General features: G+C 46.9%; 1 long non-coding RNA gene across 2 annotated transcripts; it reads right to left on the reverse strand.

Moving 5' to 3' along the window:
• Positions 1-3,267: 3,267 nt before the first annotated feature.
• Positions 3,268-11,375, reverse strand: LOC114814277. 2 transcript variants are annotated; one of them, XR_003762050.2, is made up of 3 exons: positions 11,132-11,375; positions 9,949-10,028; positions 3,268-3,563 (listed from the first exon to the last, which is right to left on the reverse strand). It is a non-coding gene; the product is annotated as an uncharacterized LOC114814277 (long non-coding RNA). The 2 variants fall into 2 exon arrangements; XR_005660371.1 differs by having other exon boundaries at positions 11,107-11,375.
• Positions 11,376-11,578: the final 203 nt, after the last annotated feature.

Consider the following 11,578-nt stretch of genomic DNA (forward strand, 5'->3'; position numbering starts at 1 on the left):
ACGGCTGACAAGCGGTGGAGCCCGGGATTAGAACCCAGGACCTCTGACTCCCAAGCCCGGGCTCTTTCCACTAAGCCACGGTTTAATGTGTGCTGAGCACTGTCCTAAATGCTAGGAAGGGGACAACTAAAATAGTAGAGGGGATCCTTGCCCTCGAGGATCTCACGGTGTAGTCGGAACTAGCAAGCTACTCTAAGGATAAATGTCACACACTCAGAGTGTCTTCGCTTTGCTTCTCCTCTCAATGCTCGCTTGCCTCTGCCACCAAACCTTCACATCTGTTTCTCTCCCCGGACCCTCCCCCAAGGGACACCCTCTCAAAAGAATGGGGTCCCAGTTGAAAACTTTGGATAGCTTTCACCCCCAGTTCCCAAGCAGGGCACCTGGTGACTTTAATGTACACTGTTGTTCAGAAACAGAGAGCAGAATTCGATCGCCCTCCCTCCTCAAATTCGACTGACGATTCCTCTCCTTCCCTTCAAAGCCTAATTGAAGGCCCATCTCCTCCAAGAGGCCTTCCCTGAGTTAACCCCCCATCGTCTTCTCCCTCGTCCTTCTGCGTCTCCCTGACCTGCTCCCTTTATTCATCCCCTCTCCCAGCCTCAGAGCACTTAACGTCCATATCTGTAATTTATTTATTTATATTAATGTCCGTCTCCCCCTCTAGACTGGAATCTTGCTGCGGGCAGGGAAGGTGTCTGTTTATTGGTCTATTTTACTCTCCCAAGCACTTGATACAGTGCTCTGCACACAGTAAGCGCTCAGTAAATATGATTGCCTGACTATAAAATGGTTGGGACCATCTTTGTCTACAGATCCATCGGATCACAGAGCATTCTAGAAATCTTTCAATCAATCGCACTTATTGAGAATTTACAGTGTGTATTTCCTGACCACCAGCAGCTTACAGTTCAGATGGGGGAGACAGATGTTAAAATACGTTACGGATACATTCATAAGTGTGGCGGGGCCGAGGGTGGGGTGAATATCAAGTCTTTAAAGGCTATACATTACGCAGAAGGGAGAGGGAGTAGCGGAAAAGAGGGCTTAGTCAGGGAAAGCCTCTTGGAGGAGATGTGAGAAGGCCTCTTGAAGGAGGGGAGAGTAATCGCCTGTCAGATATGAAAAGGGAGAACGTTCCAAGGCAGAGGCAAATTTAGCAAAATAGATGAAACTGAGGTGCAGTGAGAAGGTTAGCTTTGGAGGAGAGAAACATGTGGGCTGGGTTGCAGTAGGAGAGTAGTGAGGTGAGGTAGGAGGGGAGTGAAATAGGAGATAGGAGGAGGTAGTACAGTGTCTGGCACATAATAAATGCTTAGAAAATACCATTAAGGACAAAAAATACTATTGCGGCTCTGGGCACAATAAGTTACTAGAGTTTCCGAGTGATTTGAATGGGACCAGGATTTCTAGGAAAGTTTTGCGACCTTTCACTCGGTAGAAAGAACCAGGCATTCATGGAGCACCCATCTGTATCATTAGAGATCTTTCTTCCCTAAAGTTCAGAGGCAGACCAGCAGCTAGATGGATAGAAACCGTGACAGTGATAACGGAAGAACCATTAGGAAGGTTCCAGATTATGGCGGAAGATAGGACGTTCTGGAGAAAATAAATCCATAGAGTCGCTATGAATCAGAAAGAAATGGACGGCATTTGATAATAATAATAGCAAGAAAGGTCATGTTTTCAACTCTTGTTCGTTACAGTGTGATGTGATATTTTTGGAAAGATTTCAAGAGCTCAAAATCAATCAATGGCATTTATTGAGTGCTTACTGTGTGCAGAGCCCTGTACTAAGTGCTTGGGAGAGTGCAACAGAGCAAATGAAGTTTTAGAAATTGCAAATTAAAGGCTCATCTGAGTTTGTGAAGTGGAAAGTGGAAGGTTACGGTCTATAATGACTCACCCTCTAACAAAGTAGGACAACTTGTCAGCAGATTTGGGTTTTAGCCAAGGATTGGGGGCTCCGGGTACAGAGGAAACTAACGTGACGTGAACCAATCAATGATGATTTCAACAGCTACTTTATCTATTGGACCTCTCATTGTGATGCGTTTGATGACTTCGGTGCTGATGGAACACTTTCAGGGAAATTAGGAGAAATTTTACTTTCCTCCTCAGATTTTTATATTTATATAGGAAATTATATATCTAATATATTTATATAAATAATATACGACTATATGATATACAGATGAGATGAAATTATATATATATATATATATATATATGAAATTTTATATTCCTCCTCAGAGGCAACTGAATGGTAGAGTGAATTTCCTAAAAAAATAATGAAATGTTTCTTTCATTCATTCAATAGTATTTATTGAGTGCTTACTGTGTGCAGAGCACTGTACTAAGTGCTTGGAAAGTACATTTAGGAGAAATTGGGAAATTCTAAAGATGTGTAATAAAGGGAATAGAGCAGAAGGCTAACATGAATGAGAAGTGGTGGCTTCCAAGTGAAGTTAGAAAACTGTGCACTTACAATGTGTCAAGCACTGTTCTAAGCACTGGGTTAGATATGAGATAATCGGGTGGGACACAGTCCCTGTCCCACATGGGGCTCACAGTCAAAGTAGGAGGGAGAACAGGGATTGAACCCCCATTGTACAGATCAGAAAACTGAGGCACAGAGAAGTTAAGTGCCTTGGCCAAGGTCAAATAGCAGGCCAGGGTGGAGGGAGGATTAGAACCCAGGTCCTCTGACTCCCTGGACTGTGCTCTTTCCTTTAACCCTCACTGCTTCTCTTCCTCATCAGTACTTCTCTTCTTACTGAAGAATTGACTAGAATGAACCCAAATTGTGAAGTTTATTTACAGTGAGACTAAAATGTGGAAATTCTCTGGCGGGTTAAATTATTTACTAACTGCCCCACCCATAATGTCTTTACTAATAAGGGTAAAAATCTCCAGATATTCCTCCTCAGATAAATCTGAATGGCAGGGCCAATTGCCTAAAAAAAAAATATGAAATGTTTCTACAATTCTCTCTGCCTCAGTTTCCTCATCAGTAAACTGGGGATTCAATCCTACTCCCTCCTAATTAGACTGTGAGCCCCAGGTAGGACAGGGACTGTGTCCAACCTGATTGTCCTAAATCTACCTTAGGGCTTAATACAATGCTTGGTACATAGCAAGCGCTTAGCAAATTAGACTGTGAGCCCGTCGTTGGGCAGGGATTGTCTCTATCTGTTGCCGAATTATTCATTCCAAGCGCTTAGTCCAGTGCCGTGCACACAGTAAGCACTCAATAAATACGATCGAATGAACTATCACTATTATTATTATTACACTGGTGAGTCTGCTGTGGCTTTGTGTCTGAACAATGAGTTAGCTTTCTAAAAGAGGGACGGGATTAACAACCTTGTGAAATTCCTGTCCAGTCATTATATCTTTTTGCTTAAATGACTCCAGTATAGAGAGGGCAACCAAGTCTACCCCAGCAGAGAGTATAGAATCGATGCGAGTTCAGAACATTATATAAATCAGAGAGACAAACGGACCTGATTCCAGAACCGGCCCTCCTCTGTCTACTGTTCCTTTGATTTTCTAGCACCACACTATAAATTAAAAAGGACAAAACAAAAATTCACGAACTGAGAAGTCCCCGGTATTCAAATATCACTTAGGATTCCTTTCAAGTGGAAAGCGTTATCTTAATGGAATAAACTTCCTTCAGCTTTTCCACTTTTATCAGCATTTTTTTGGTGTTGAAAATGCAGAGCAGATTAGTCCTCTTCCAAACCAATCAGTGTCATATTTATCGAGCACTTATGGGGTGCAGACCACTGTTCTAAGCACTCGGGAGAGTAAATACCAAAGATTTCCAGTCTTGACCCTCATTAATCACCACCCTTTCTACTCCACTTTTTTTTGAGCAGTTTGTTAAGCACTATACTATGTGCCAGGCACTGTACAAAGCGCTGGGGTAGGCACAGGCTAATCAGATTGGTCCCAATGCCTGTCCCACATGGGACTCAGTCTTAATCTCCAATTTATGGTTGAGGAAACTGAGGCACAGAGAAGTGAACTGATTTGCCCAAGGTCACACGGCAGGCAAGTGGGAGAGTCAGAATTAGAACTCAGGTCCTTCCGATTCCCGGGCCCCTGCTCTACCCACTGGGCCGCACTGCTTCTCGCTTGTCAGTTCTCCAAATTGACCTAATTGCCAGGCCTAATGGACTCTATCTTAATTCTCCTGGACCTTTCAGCTGCATTCAACTCGTGACCAGTCCCTTCTCCTGGAAACACCGGCTAACCCTTGATTAGAGAAGCAGCGTGGCGTAGGGGATATAACACAGATCTAGGAGTCGCAAGGTCACGGGATCTAATCCCCTCTCCGCCACTTGTCTGCTGTGTGGCCTTGGGCAAGTCACTTCATTTCTCTGGGCCTCGATTACCTCATCCATAAAATGGGGATTCAGGCTGTGAGCACCATGTGAGCCAGGAACTGTGTCCAGCCTGATTTGCTTGTATCCACCCCTGCGTTTTTAGTACGGTGCCTGGCACATGGTTAAGTGCTTAACAAATATCACAATTATCATCATTGCGCAGATAAAGGTTCTCTTCTGGTTCTCCTCTTTCCTCTCTGGCTCATTTTTCTCAGTCATTTTGACCAACCGTCCCCGCTTTCCCTTACTGTGGGTGTCTCCCTGTTTGCAGTTATCTTCTCCTCACACTTTTCATTCACTCCCTCAGGGAGTTCATCCTGCCTGGCACTTTCAGCTACCACTTCTACGTGGCTGACCCCAAATCCTCTCCTCTATCCTCTGACTCCCGGGCCCCTGGTCTTTCCGCTAGGCCAAGCCGCTTCTGCCCACAGTTGGTGCTCAATAAATACAACTGATTAAATGACCAGAGTGAGCCCTTGGAAAATCACGTCTCCTCTAGGAGGCCTTCCCTGATTAATCTCTCATCTCACCTTACTCGCCCCATTTATTGACACTTCAGCACTTCTGCATCTCCTCACCCCTAAGCACTTAGGTGGTCACCCCACATCCTTCCCCCCTCACCGCAATTATAAACCTATTTTAAACCTCGGCCGCATCCCCCGGCCTGAGACTTATTTTAGTATCTCCCTCACCTACTAGATCACAAGGTCTTCGAAGACAGGGATTATGAATCCTAACTCTGTCGTAGTCTCCCAAGTCCTTCCTTGATACATTGCTCTCTACAGAGTAACTGCACAGAAAATACTATTAATTGGTTGAGCGGTCGCAAAAGAAAGGGCACAAAAGCACCTCATAGTGGAGATTAATTAATCAGTCGATCAATCAGTTAATAGTATTCATTCAGTGCTTACTATGTGCAGAGCACTGTATTAAGTGCTTAGGAGAGTACAGTGTAACAGAGTTGGTAGAATTGATTCGAATTCCCACCCACACTTCAGCAGCTTCGCCTTTAATGCTGTATTTCCTCAATCTAGAAACAACTTGTAAAAAGGAGAGTCAAAGTGCAGCACCTCATTTATTTAAGGAGGTTCCTCACTCTATCAATCAATGGATCAATGGTGATTATTGAGTGTTTATGGGGTCCAGAGCACTTTACTAAGTGCCCCCAAAATCACAGTATGACAAAATCAAATAGGTCAGGCTTGAGGAAAGTTCTACATCCAATGACAGAGAAGCCTGGATTAAAGAGGAATTATTTTCCAGTAATCTCCAATTTATACTCTTAGGTTTTATTGGGTTTAAATGCAATCCATTTCGTTGGCTTGAAATATTGGGCTCTTTCCCCATCCTTTTTTTTGCTTTTCAATCCACTCTAGTCTGATTTGCAAAGATTAACTTCAGATCGAAGTTCCTAGGGTCCTACATCCTCCAAACCCTAATATCCAACCGGGAGCTGCGCGGGACACAAGTGAGAGCCGAAACACTTTGTTCGTTTTCATTTTACCGATGCCAAAATAACCTCTGAGGAGGACTGAGAGTGCATAACTAGGTGCTGGAGGATGATAAATATTTGAAAAAGTCTCTAGAAAAGAGGTTGCTAGTGGAGAAAAAAGACATGAAAAAGCGAACTGTCTTGTTCGAGGCCACCCAGTGATTTCTCAATAATAACGGTAGTTAATAATAATGTTGGTATTTGTTAAGCGTTTACTATGTGCCGAGCACTGTTCTAAGCGCTGGGGTACATACGGGGTAATCAGGTCCCACGCGGGGCTCACAGTCTTAATCCCCATTTTTCAGATGAGGTAACGGAGGCACAGAGAAGCTAAGTGACTCGCCCAAAGTCACACAGCTGACAGGCGGCGGAGCGGGGATTAGAACCCATGACCTCTGACTCCTATGCCCGTGCTCTTTCCACTGAGCCACGCTGCTTCTCAATCATAATAGTAATAATGGTACTTGTTAAGCGCTTATTATGGGCCAAGCACTGTTCTAAACACTGGGGTAGATACAAGTTAATCAGATGCGACACAGTCCCCGTCCCACATGAGGCTCACAGTTTTAATCCCCATTTTACAGATGAGGGAACTGAGGTCATTGAGGTAATGGAAATCAACGGTAAACCACTTCCGTATCTTTACCAAGAAAACTCTATGAATACGCATACCACAATGACTTTATGGCAGAATAATAATCATAATCATAATTGTATTTGTTAAACGCTAACTGTGTGCCAGGCACTGTACTGAGTGCTGGGGTGAATACAGGGAAATCGGGTTGGACACAGTTCTAAGCCCCTGATAAGATTATAATAATAATAATGTTGGTATTTGTTAAGCGCTTACTATGTGCCGAGCACTGTTCTAAGCGCTGGGGGAGATACGGGGTAATCAGGTTGTCCCACGTGAGGCTCACAGTCTTAATCCCCATTTTACAGAAGAGGGAACTGAGGCGCAGAGAAGTTAAGTGACTTGCCCAAAGTCACACAGCTGACAAGCGGCAGAGCCGGGATTTGAACTCATGACCTCTGATTCCCAAGCCCGGGCTCTTTCCACTGAGCCACGATTATGAACTTGTTATGAAGGTGGAACGTGTATACCAACTCATGTATTCTCCCAGGTGCTTAATACAGTGCTCTAAAGACAGTAAGCACTCGATAAATGCCATCTTTTTCTCAATTTTATTTAAGCACTCACTATGTGCTAGGCACTGTATCAAGCCCTGGGGTAGATTCAAGCTAATCAGGTTGGAAGCAGTACATAATAATAATAATGTTGGTATTTGTAAAGCGCTTACTATGTGCAGAGCACTGTTCTAAGCGCTGGGGGAGATACAGGGTCATCAGGTTGTCCTACGTGAGGCTCACAGTCTTCATCCCCATTTTACAGATGGGGTCACTGAGGCCCAGAGAAGGGGTGACTTGCCCACAGTCACACAGCTGACAAGTGGCAGATCCGGGATTCGAATCCGTGACCTCTGACTCCCAAGGCCGGGCTCTTTCCACTGAGCCACGCTGCTTCTCTCCCATGGAGCTCAGTCTTAATTCTCATTTTACAGATGAGGTACCTGAGGAACCGAAGTGACTTGCCCGAGATCACACGGCAGACAAGTGGCACTTTTGAAATTAGAACCCAGGTCCTTCTGCCTCCCAGGTCCACGCTCTACCCACTAGGCAACGCTGCTTTAGAAGAGTGCCTGGCACACAGTAAGTGCTTACCAAGCACCACGAAAAAAATACAAGTGATCGACACAACCTCTGGAGAGGGTGGGTTCATGGAGCTGCTATGGATTGGAAATGATTCGGTGGCGTTTAAAGAAGAAACTGAGGCCCAGAGCCCTAGGTCACACATCAAACGTGTGGCGGAGCCGGGATTGGAACCCAGGTCTTTCTGCCTCCCAGGCCCATGCTCTATCCACTAAACCACGCCGAGCTGACGTAGGCCTAGGATAATCAGATCAAACCCCCAAGGAGCTCACGGTCTAAGTACGAGGGAGGATAGGTATTGAATCCCCATTTTTCAGAGGAGGACACTGAGACACAGAGAGGTTAAGTGAGTTAAGCGAAGTCACAGAGCGGGCCAGCGGTGGAGTCGGGATTAGAACCCAGGTCCTCTTCCTTCAGGCCCCTCCTCTTTCCAGTATTCCTTGCTGCTTCTCCACCCTGGAGAAGCAGCGTGGCTCAGCGGAAAGAGCGCGGGCTTCGGAGTCAGAGGTCATGGGTTCGAATCCCGCCTCGGCCACTCGTCAGCTGTGTGACTTTGGGCGAGTCACTTCACTTCTCGGGGGCCTCAGTGACCTCATGTGGAAAATGGGGATGAAGACCGTGAGCCCCACGTGGGACAACCTGATTCCCCCGTGTCTACCCCAGCGCTCAGAACAGTGCTCGGCACATAGTAGGCGCTTAACAAATACCAACATTATTATTATTACTTCTCATATGGGACAGAACATTTTGGCCTGGAGATCAGTCCGACAGAATCCTGAAACTGTACATTACTAAAAATAGAAGAAAGTGGGTCAATCCACGCGGCTCATGGACCCGGACCTGATCCAGGGTGACCTGGGTTACGTTCTTATGCAGTAATAATGACAATTACGGTATTTGCTAAGTGCTTACTATGTACCAGACGCTAAGCACTGCGGTGGATGCCGGCAAATCGGGTGGGTTACAGTCCCTGTCCCACATGGGGTACACAGTCTCAATCCCCATTTTACAGATGAGGTAACTGAGCCGCAGAGAAGTGAGGTGACTTGCCCAAGGCCACACAACTGCCAAGTCGGAGAGCTGGGATTAGAAACCGATTCCTTCGGATTCCCAGCTCCTAGCTCTTGTTTATTAAGCACTTACAATGTGCCAGGCACTGTCCTAAGCGCTGGGGTAGCCGCAAGATAAGAAAGAGCCTGTGGAAAGAGCCTGGGCTTCGGAGTCAGAGGTCATGAGTTCGACTCCCGGCTCTGCCGCTCGTCCGCTGTGTGACTGTGGGCGAGTCACTTCACTTCTCTGGCCCTCAGTTCCCTCATCTGTAAAATGGGGATTAACTGGGAGCCTCACGTGGGACAACCCGATGACCCTGTATCTACCCCGGCGCTCAGAACGGTGCTCTGCACCTAGCAAGCGCTTAACAAATACCAACATTATCATTTTTATTATTATATTCTATCTGTAACAGTTAGTAACGCAACTGGACGCAGAGCCCTGAACCTTGCATCCTCTAACTGATCTAAACCTTAAACCCGTAGACATTTTTGGCGTGGAAATCTTCTTGTGGTAACAAGCAATTTGTGTTTCCTTGGGTCTGCCTGTAGCTGTTACTTTCAGGTTTCAAGGGTGTGTCTTCCTCTCGTGAGGTGAGAATTACTGAAAAACAATTCCACGTTTGCCATGTCCTTGTCGTATTCCTATCTCTGTCCGCTTCGCTCACGTCCCTTTCCCGCCTGTGACTTTCCATGGAAGCTACTCCTTTCCCATATTTACTCCACTGGCCCCGTCTGTCTTTTTCCATCTCTCTTTCGTCATTCGTACGTTGCAGCAACAACCAGTCAACCGTATCCACTGAGCGCTTACTACGTGCAGAGCAGTCAGTTAATCACATTTACAGACCACCTCCTGTGTGCAGAGCACCGCATTCGTAATACTGTTGGTATTTGTTAAGCGCTTACTATGGGCAGAGCACCGTTCTAGGCGCTGGGGTAGGTAGAGGGTCATCGGGTCGTCCCACGTGAGGCTCGCAGTTAATCCCCGTTTTACAGATGAGGTGACCGAGGCACAGAGAAGTGAAGTGACTCCCCCAGAGTCACACAGCTGACGAGTGGCAGAGCCGGGATTCGAACTCATGACCTCTGACTCCCAAGCCCGGGCTCTTTCCGCTGAGCCACGCTGCGGGGAGAGGACAGTCCAACACTAAAGAGACACATTCCCCGTCCACAGCGAACTTACATTGCACTAAGAGTTTGGGAGCGTACGATCCAACAGAATCAGCAAACAAATTGCCTTCCCATAACGAGGCGACCGTCTAGAGAGAGACGTTAATCCAAACGAACGAGTACACAGACGCACCGTAAATTTATGTAGAAACAAAACGCTGCTCTTCGGTTCTTTGTGATGTCCTTCCTGCTGCGATGACTTCTGCCAAATACCTGTTAAATGAAACATACGTGGATGTCCAAAATAATATAATGCTGGTATTTGTTAAGCGCTTACGATGTGCCGAGCACCGTTCTAAGCGCTGGGGGAGACGCAGGGGAATCAGGTTGTCCCACGTGGGGCTCACGGTCTTCATCCCCATTTTCCAGATGAGGTCACTGAGGACACTGAGGCCCACAGTCACACAGCTGACGAGTGGCCGAGGCGGGATTCGAACTCATGACCTCCGACTCCAAAGCCCGGGCTCTTTCCGCTGAGTCACGCTGCTTCTCTACTAGGGAAGAAAACTGCCTGCCCCGTTTCTGCTGCGTAGCCTGTGACAAGAAGCAGTGGGACTCTTTATTAAGAGGGAACCTGGAAACCCGAACGTCGTCCGGCTCCGGACTGTTCTACACTATTCTCTCCGGTACAACTCTAGAAATGCAGGACTGTGCGCCCGTCGAAGGGCAGGGACCGTCTCTATCTGTTACCCATTTGTACATTCCAAGCGCTTAGTACAGTGCTCTGCACATGGTAAGCGCTCAATAGATACTATTGAGCCAATACGAGAGATATCAATGGGATCTAGGTATCGATCTCTCTATATAGGTAGAGGAAAAGGCCTAGTGGAGAGAGCACGGGCCTGGGAGTCAGAGGACCTGGGTTCTAATCCCCGCTATGCCACTTGTCTGCTGTGTGACCTTGGGCAAGTCACTTCACTTCGCCTCTGGGCCTTCGGACGGATTCGCCCCACCCTCAGTCCCCCAGCGCTTGTGGACATTTCGTTATACTTTATAAATTATATCTTCCTATCAATGTCGGCCTCCCCCTCTAGACTGTAAGCTCGTAACGTACTCTCCCAAATACTTAGTAAAGTGCTCCGCACGTAGTAAGCACTCAGTGAGTATGATCGATTGATTTGATTGATCTCCCCATTCATCTCCAAACAGCCACCACGCTAGGCCGGGAATTTGTCGTCCTGGATTGACTTCTGTATCGGCCACCTCACTAGTTTCCCTGCCTTCGGTTCCCCCCGCCCCCCCGCCCAGACCAAACTCCCAGATGATATTTCTTAAACCTCATTCTACCCACCCCTCAAAATCCTTCCACGACTGACCATCCCTCTCTGCATCAAGCAGAAACTCCCGACCGTCGGCTTCAAGGCACTGTCAGTCCTATCCGCTCTCTTCGACCACTCCGCCCCAGCTTGTACTCTTCGTTCCTCTCAAGCCTTGTTTGCATCCCTCCCGCCGCCACCACTTTGTTCACGCCCTCTCTTGATGCTGGAATTCTCTTCCTCTTCACGTTCAACCGACTACTACTCTACCCATCTTCAAAGACCTCCTAAAATCACGTTTCTTCCAGGTGGCCTTCCCTGATTTATTTCTACAACCCCCCCCCCCCCGCCAACTGCCATTTTGGAAGTGGCGTAGAAGCAGCCCGCTCTAGTGGAAAGAGCACAGGCCTGAAAGTCGGAGATCTTGGGTTCTGGTCCCAGCTCTGCCAGTTGACCGCCGTGTGACCTTGAGTGAGTCACTGAAATGTTACATGCCTCAGTTTCCTC

This window comes from Ornithorhynchus anatinus, chromosome 9 (genome assembly GCF_004115215.2).
Source record: "Ornithorhynchus anatinus isolate Pmale09 chromosome 9, mOrnAna1.pri.v4, whole genome shotgun sequence".
Classification (NCBI taxonomy): domain Eukaryota; kingdom Metazoa; phylum Chordata; class Mammalia; order Monotremata; family Ornithorhynchidae; genus Ornithorhynchus; species Ornithorhynchus anatinus.